Source organism: Oryctolagus cuniculus, chromosome 13, assembly GCF_051225735.1.
Source record: "Oryctolagus cuniculus isolate XC-2025 breed Fujian yellow rabbit chromosome 13, ASM5122573v1, whole genome shotgun sequence".
In the NCBI taxonomy this organism is placed as follows: domain Eukaryota; kingdom Metazoa; phylum Chordata; class Mammalia; order Lagomorpha; family Leporidae; genus Oryctolagus; species Oryctolagus cuniculus.
In genome coordinates, this window is record NC_142879.1 from 1,837,203 (window position 1) to 1,844,506 (window position 7,304).

The following is a 7,304-nucleotide window of genomic DNA, read 5'->3' on the forward strand; positions in this document are numbered from 1 at the left end:
CTGAGCCGCGGCCCCGCCGTCTCCGGTGTGGTGTTTCTCCAGATCTGTTGGCAACGTTTAAGCCGGGTGGTCTGTCTGCTTACTGAACACGCAGTCATTTCTGTGTTCCACCTCCAAGTCCTGTGTCAGATGCGTGATCCAGTCTCTCCCAGATGGGCCTTCCGTTTCCATTGCCCTAAGCTTCCCTTTGGCAGGCGAGAATTTCAAGTAGACAAAATCTAATGAGATTATGTGGTAAAGCCCGATGTGTCCTCTGAGTTTGGAATGCCGACAGCGTTGCACCTCAGCACCACACACACCGTGGGAGCCTTCGCCAAGCTCATGGGCGGTGCATCTCATGGAAAACCCTGCCTGGATTCCGCATTTTCCCAGCAGAATAACTTTGGCTTGGAATCGCATTTCCCGCAAGCCCTCTGCCCAGCCCTCACGCCCCGCGAAGGCCCATTCCTGGCGTCCCAGAGGGGCTCAGTGCTTGAGGCGGGGGGAGCTGCAGGCGTCGCACAAACCACACTGCGGGGCGACAGCAGCTTCCTGCGAACGAAATGACCTCTTCCGGGTTTAATGTTTGCAGCAGCGTCTTTCATTTCCGTGTGCTCAGCTCAGCGGTGAATTCCTGTCCAAGACTGCTCTTCCATGTGGTTCACTCATCCACACACGTGACGTGCCCACCGCGTGCGTCCCCAGCTGGACACCAAACCCCCGGGAAGCTTGCTGGAGCCGTCGGGGCCCCCCACACCTCGGATCTGGCAGGCCCAGGGTGGACTCTGGGACCCACATTTTCATCCGTTCTTTATATGATGCTGATGCCACACAGAGTCCTAGGACTGTGGGTCTCCATGAACGCATTCAGTGAGGAGGCCAAATGCAGGGAGTGTCCGAGGGGCCGCAAGTCCGCGCAGCCAGGCCTCAGAGCGCGGCCACCGCATGGTCTCGCCGTCCAGCACCGTCGCTGCGGCTCCCCACCGCGACGGACTTCTTTTGTTGCGGCTTTAAAGCCTGCACAATGTGATTTACTTCCATTAATACTGCAGAGACGTTAATGTCCTTAGGAATGATCCCTAGAATGTTGTAGCCCCAGATACCACCATCTCCGGGCACAGGGCTCGCTCTGGGCAGAAGGAGGGAGGCGTGTGGGGGTTACTCCTTAGGAAGCAGTATTCTCTCCTGGGTCCTCAGTGAACCCGGCTCTGTGGCCCCGTCACCGCTCTGGGCTCACACGGCACTGCAGGCGTGCACGGCGGCTTCTGCCTGAACCCAAGGCTGCGAGGCTCGCGCTGAGGGCAATGGCTTTTTTTAAGAATTATTTATTTATTTGAAAGAATTACAGAGAGAATTACAGCCAGAGAGAGAGGTCTTCCATCTGCCGGTTCACTCCCCAAATGACCGCAAAGGCCAGAGCTGCGCCAATCCAAAGCCAGGAGCCAGGAGCTTCTTCCGGGTCTCCCACGTGAGTGCAGGGGCCCAAGCACTTGGGCCATCTTCCACTGCTTTCCCAGGCCACAGCAGAGAGCTGGATCAGAAGCGGAGCAGCCGGGACATGAACCGGCGGCCGTATGAGACGCTGGCACTGCAGGCTGGGGCTTTAACCCACTCTTCCACCGCGCCGGCCCCACGGCTTTGTTTCTAACAATAATTGGTGTTTTCCCTGTAGAAGGAGACACTCATTCTCCAGACCTTCACGAGAGGGGCAGAGGGGCCGCACTGCTGGCGTGGGGACGCTGGGACAGTCTGACTCCAAGACTCGATGAGAGACCAGAAGCAGCCAGTTCTCAGGCCCAAGCTGGGGACCGCTGGGGAGGGCGCAGGGCGTCTGGGAAAGAGCTGGACGTTCCTTGAGCTGCTCCTAAAACACCCCTGCGTCGGCGCTGCCGGGAGGGTGCCGGGCGCCAGGGCTCGCAGAGGGCCTGTTGTCCTCTCCTTGCTCTCTCTCTCCCCTCTACACACAGAAACTACACTTCCCAGGCTCCTTTGCATTATGTGTGGTCAGGTGACTGAGTACCGACCAATGGGGTGTGAGTGGAAGTGCCGGATGCCAGCGCTAGACTCGACCCACTGGCCGGTCCCCCTCGTCCAGTTTCACAGTCCACAGCCTCAGTCACCCACGATCAGCCACAACCCAGAAATATCTCGTGTTGAGAGAGACCACAGTCCCGCAGCCGGTGGTTACAGCTGCTCTGTTCGCTGGTGTTTCTTATTCGTCTCTTCTGTGACCACTCTACGGATTAAACTTGATCGTGGGTGCAGGTGTAGGAAAAGACCCAGGCTGTGTAGTGTCCGGGACGTACTGCCCACAGAGGGGAGGACTAGACCCTCCCCCGCGCTTGTCCCCAGCCTTCTCCGCCTGCTCCTTGACGGTGGTGCTGGGGACGTGGACGCCCCTGCTGAAGACAGGGCCGCCGTCAGCCAGGCCCGTGAGTAGCTGCGCGGGCAGAGGAGCTTCCCCACGGCCCACACCATGGACTGAACCCAGGAGCAAGTGGCAGCGTTGGGGTTGGTGGTAGCAGCAGGTGCAAGCCGGAGGGAACCGGCTGGCAGGCGTGCCTGGTGTCCCTGGGCCCTGCTTGCCGGTGTGCAGAGCAATAGCAGAGCCTCCCCTGGGCCCTCGGGATGCCGTTGCCTGGGAAACCTGATCGACGCCCTGACTTCTCCCTCTGTCTGCAAGGTGCCGGGCGCGGCTGTCAGAGCATCCGTGCTGCCAGAACAACGCGGACGCCATCGCTCTCCCGGCTTCCAGACACCACGTCCCAGCACCACACGGAGCAATAAGCATGCAGACATCCCAGCTCCGAGGTGTGGAAGCCATGACGTCGCGCTGCAGGGGCCGGAGGCAGCCACCGAGGGCAGGGCAGCCGCAGAGCCGGCCCCCAGGCCCCCGCGGAGCCCCCGTGCATGGCCTCGGGCGGGCAGGCTCCTCACCAGCATCGGAGAAAGCCTCCCAGGTGCCCCAGGTGCTTCCCAGCTTGGAAGTCGGACAGCCAGCTCCACCTCGCTGCAGTCCCAGGTCCTTCCCGGCCGTGAGGACCGTGCCTGAGCGCCCCCTGGACGCTGTCCCCCACCCAACCTCAGTGAACGGGAGCGGAGCCCCCACTGCACTCAATCTTTTTTTTTTTTTTTTTTATACTTACCTGGCAGGGGAGATACCATGATCACGAAGGTGATTTTCCCAGGGCGAGGCTTATCCATTGCACTCCGGATGTGCTGACCCCTGTGATTTCCCCAAATGTGGGAAACTCGACTGCATAATTTGTGGTAGTGGGGGACTGCGTTCGCGCTCTCCCCTGAAAAAAAAAAAAAAAGATTGATTTATTTAGTTTTGAAAAGCAGAATTAGGGAGAGAGAGGGAGGAGAGACAGAGAGAGAGCGCTTCCATTCTGTGGTGCAGAATGAGCCACATCCAGTGATCAGGACCTCCATCCAGGTCTCCCATGTGGGTGCAGGGCCCAAGCACCTGGGCCGCCCCCACTGCTTTCCCTGGTGCACTCGCGGGGAGCTGGATTGGGAGCTGAGCAGCTGGGACTTGAACCAGTGCCCACATGGGACACCAGGATGCTGGTGTTTACCTGCTACGCCACAGCGCAGGCACCCTGGACTTGATCTTCAATTTCTGCCTCGTTTTGATCTAGAACATTCCCCCAGTCCTCCTCCATCCCTGCCCCTCCCCTGCCCGGCCGTCCCTGCTCAGTGCCAGGCCTGTGCCCCCCCCCCCCACAGCGAGGTTTCTGTCCTCATCCCCACTGTGCACGTGGGAAACTGGGGCTCCGGAGGGCTGAGGATGGCAGGGAGCGGAGAAGGGGCAAGAGCAGGCTGGGGTCCCAGCACCCTGAGCCCGGCCGGCGCCCCTCCCCACCCAGCGCGGCCTTGCCCAGGGGGAGGAGTCTCCACCAGCAGACTCACGGCCACACCCTCTTCTCGCCAGCCCCTGTTGGCGTCCTGGGGGCCTCGCTGCAGTTGTCCCCATGCACTGCCAGCCCTGAGAAGCCAGGATGTGTGCGAGAGGCCACGGCGTGGCCTCTATTTTAGGTCTCGCTGCCCTGTGCCAGTGCTGCTGCTGCACCGCCAGCCCTGGGAGGCCGAGGGCGCAGCAAGGACTTCTGGGTTCATGTTCAGTGCGGAGAGGGATGATGAAACAGGGTCACCCCGAGTGCCAGTCTCTGGGGCCATAGGACGTGGCTCCACGGTCGCCGAGGGTGGTGCTGGGGGGTGGGCAGTCTAAAAGGCCTGGGCTCTCAGCACCCAGAAGCAGTTTCAGGGCACCCTAGCCACCCCAAAATCACCGTGCAGCCTTTGGCAGCCTGACCAAGGCCAGCACAGCCCTGAGGAGAAGTGGGGATGTCCTTGTACCAGGGTCAGCGCCCACTTTTCTCCCAGGCAAAGTACCCTGGGGAAGGGGCTGCTGTTGCCCTTTGCATGCCACGGTTGGAGGCCGGGCCGCTCTGTGAGCCCAGGAGTGGAGGCCGGGCCGCCCCGTGAGCCCAGGCTGCTTTGTGAGGCCGGGAGTCAAGGCCGGGCCGCCCCGTGAGCCCAGGAGTGGAGGCCGGGCCGCCCCGTGAGGCCAGGAGTGGAGGCCGGGCCGCCCCGTGAGCCCGGGAGTGGAGGCCGGGCCGCTCTGTGAGGCCAGGAGTGGAGGCCGGGCCGCCCCGTGAGCCCGGGAGTGGAGGCCGGGCCGCCCCGTGAGGCCAGGAGTGGAGGCCGGGCCGCCCCGTGAGCCCGGGAGTGGAGGCCGGGCCGCCCTGTGAGCCCAGGAGTGGAGGCCGGGCCGCCCTGTGAGGCCAAAGTTGGCCCCCAGGTCTTGGCCCTGCTTCCCACCCATTCAGTGCCGGGTTTGCCAACCCCAGCTGCAAACACTGTGTTTTTTTTTTGGGGGGGGGGCACATGTCGATCTTGTTTTCCAGACGCGATGCTCACCTGCCTTTGAGGAGCTGTGGCCGAGGCTGTGGCCCCCGTGGGCCCTGGCAGGTCAGTCCAGTGACAGCTCAGTGAGGTGCTGGGGCTCCCAAGTGTGGGTCGAAGCAGGCAGGGGCTGTGTCCCCCAAGGGAGACAACCATGAAGTCACCAGGCTTTAGAAGTCACAGAATGTCACAGCGCGGCCCCCAGAGTCACAGGCGGCCAGCGCAGATGCAGGGCAGCGCAGGCGCAGGGGCGCGGACCCCTCCCACTGGCCAGTGGAGCCAGGTCAATTCATGAGGCGGGCAGGTGGTGTGGGAGACGCCTCCTGATGACACGTGATGGACAGGTGGTGTGGGAGACGCCTCCTGATGACACGTGGTGGACAGGTGGTGTGGGAGACGCCTCCTGATGACCCGTGGTGGACAGGTGGTGTGGGAGACGCATCCTGATGACACGTGGTGGGCAGGTGGTGTGGGAGACGCCTCCTGATGACACGTGATGGACAGGTGGTGTGGGAGACGCCTCCTGATGACACATGATAGGCAGGTGGTGGGCAGGTGGTGTGGGAGATGCCTCCTGATGACACGTGATGGACAGGTGGTGTGGGAGACGCATCCTGATGACACGTGGTGGACAGGTGGTGTGGGAGACGCCTCCTGATGACACGTGGATGACACGTGGTGTGGGAGACGCCTCCTGATGACACGTGGTGGACAGGTGGTGTGGGAGACGCCTCCTGATGACACGTGGTGGACAGGTGGTGTGGGAGACGCCTCCTGATGACACGTGGTGGACAGGTGGTGTGGGAGACGCCTCCTGATGACACGTGGTGGACAGGTGGTGTGGGAGACACCTCCTGATGACACGTGGATGACATGTGGTGGACAGGTGGTGTGGGAGACGCCTCCTGATGACACGTGGTGGACAGGTGGTGTGGGAGACGCCTCCTGATGACACGTGGATGACACGTGGTGTGGGAGACGCCTCCTGATGACACGTGGTGGACAGGTGGTGTGGGAGACGCATCCTGATGACACGTGGTGGACAGGTGGTGTGGGAGACGCATCCTGATGACACGTGGATGACACGTGGTGTGGGAGACGCATCCTGATGACACGTGGTGGACAGGTGGTGTGGGAGACGCCTCCTGATGACACGTGGATGACACGTGGTGTGGGAGACGCATCCTGATGACACGTGGATGACACGTGGTGTGGGAGACGCATCCTGATGACACGTGATGGACAGGTGGTGTGGGAGACGCCTCCTGATGACACGTGGTGGACAGGTGGTGTGGGAGACACCTCCTGATGACACGTGGATGACATGTGGTGGACAGGTGGTGTGGGAGACGCCTCCTGATGACACGTGGTGGACAGGTGGTGTGGGAGACGCCTCCTGATGACACGTGGATGACACGTGGTGTGGGAGACGCCTCCTGATGACACGTGGTGGACAGGTGGTGTGGGAGACGCATCCTGATGACACGTGGTGGACAGGTGGTGTGGGAGACGCATCCTGATGACACGTGGATGACACGTGGTGTGGGAGACGCCTCCTGATGACACGTGGATGACACGTGGTGTGGGAGACGCATCCTGATGACACGTGGTGGACAGGTGGTGTGGGAGACGCCTCCTGATGACACGTGGATGACACGTGGTGTGGGAGACGCATCCTGATGACACGTGGATGACACGTGGTGTGGGAGACGCATCCTGATGACACGTGATGGACAGGTGGTATGGGAGACGCATCGTAGACCTGTGGATGACAGGCCAGAACTCCTGAGTGATGCTGGTCTGGAGGAAGGACTTGGATTTGGAAGGAGCTGGGGTGGCCGGAGAGCCCTCGTGTGGGCACCGAGGCGGCCGAGGAGCAGGGAACCAAGACTCCAGCAGTTCCTTCCCGTGTTAAAAGAGCGTTTGTGGGGTACGGGGCAGGTGCAGTAGTCGGCGAGAGAAAGTGCTGGCCTCCGTGTGGTCACAATGTGATTACAGTGTGGTTACTGTGTGGTTACCGTGTGGTTACCATGTGGTAACAGTGTGGTTACCAAGTGGTTACCATGTGGCTACCATGTGGTTACCATGTGGCTACCATGTGGTAACAGTGTGGTTACCGTGTGGCTACTGTGTGGTAACCATGTGGTTACCGTGTGGCTACCTTGTGGTAACAGTGTGGTTACCATGTGGTTACCATGTGGCTACCATGTGGCTACCATGTGGTTACCGTGTAACTACCATGTGGCACCAGTGGTGGTTACCATGTTGCAATCATGTGGTAACAGTGTGGTTACAGAGTGGTTATCATGTGGTTATCGCTATCGTGTGGCTATCTTGTGGTTACTTTGTGGCACCATGTGGTTAAGGTGTGGTTACCATGTGGTGACCATGTGACCACCAACTGGATGCAATGT

The 7,304-nt window shown here is 60.8% G+C and overlaps 1 non-coding gene across 1 annotated transcript; it reads left to right on the forward strand.

The window, feature by feature from the left end:
• Positions 1–3,117: 3,117 nt before the first annotated feature.
• Positions 3,118–3,281, forward strand: LOC127489772 (U1 spliceosomal RNA). Its single transcript, XR_007917647.3, has one exon. It is a non-coding gene; the product is annotated as a U1 spliceosomal RNA (small nuclear RNA).
• The last annotated feature ends 4,023 nt before the right edge of the window (positions 3,282–7,304 follow it).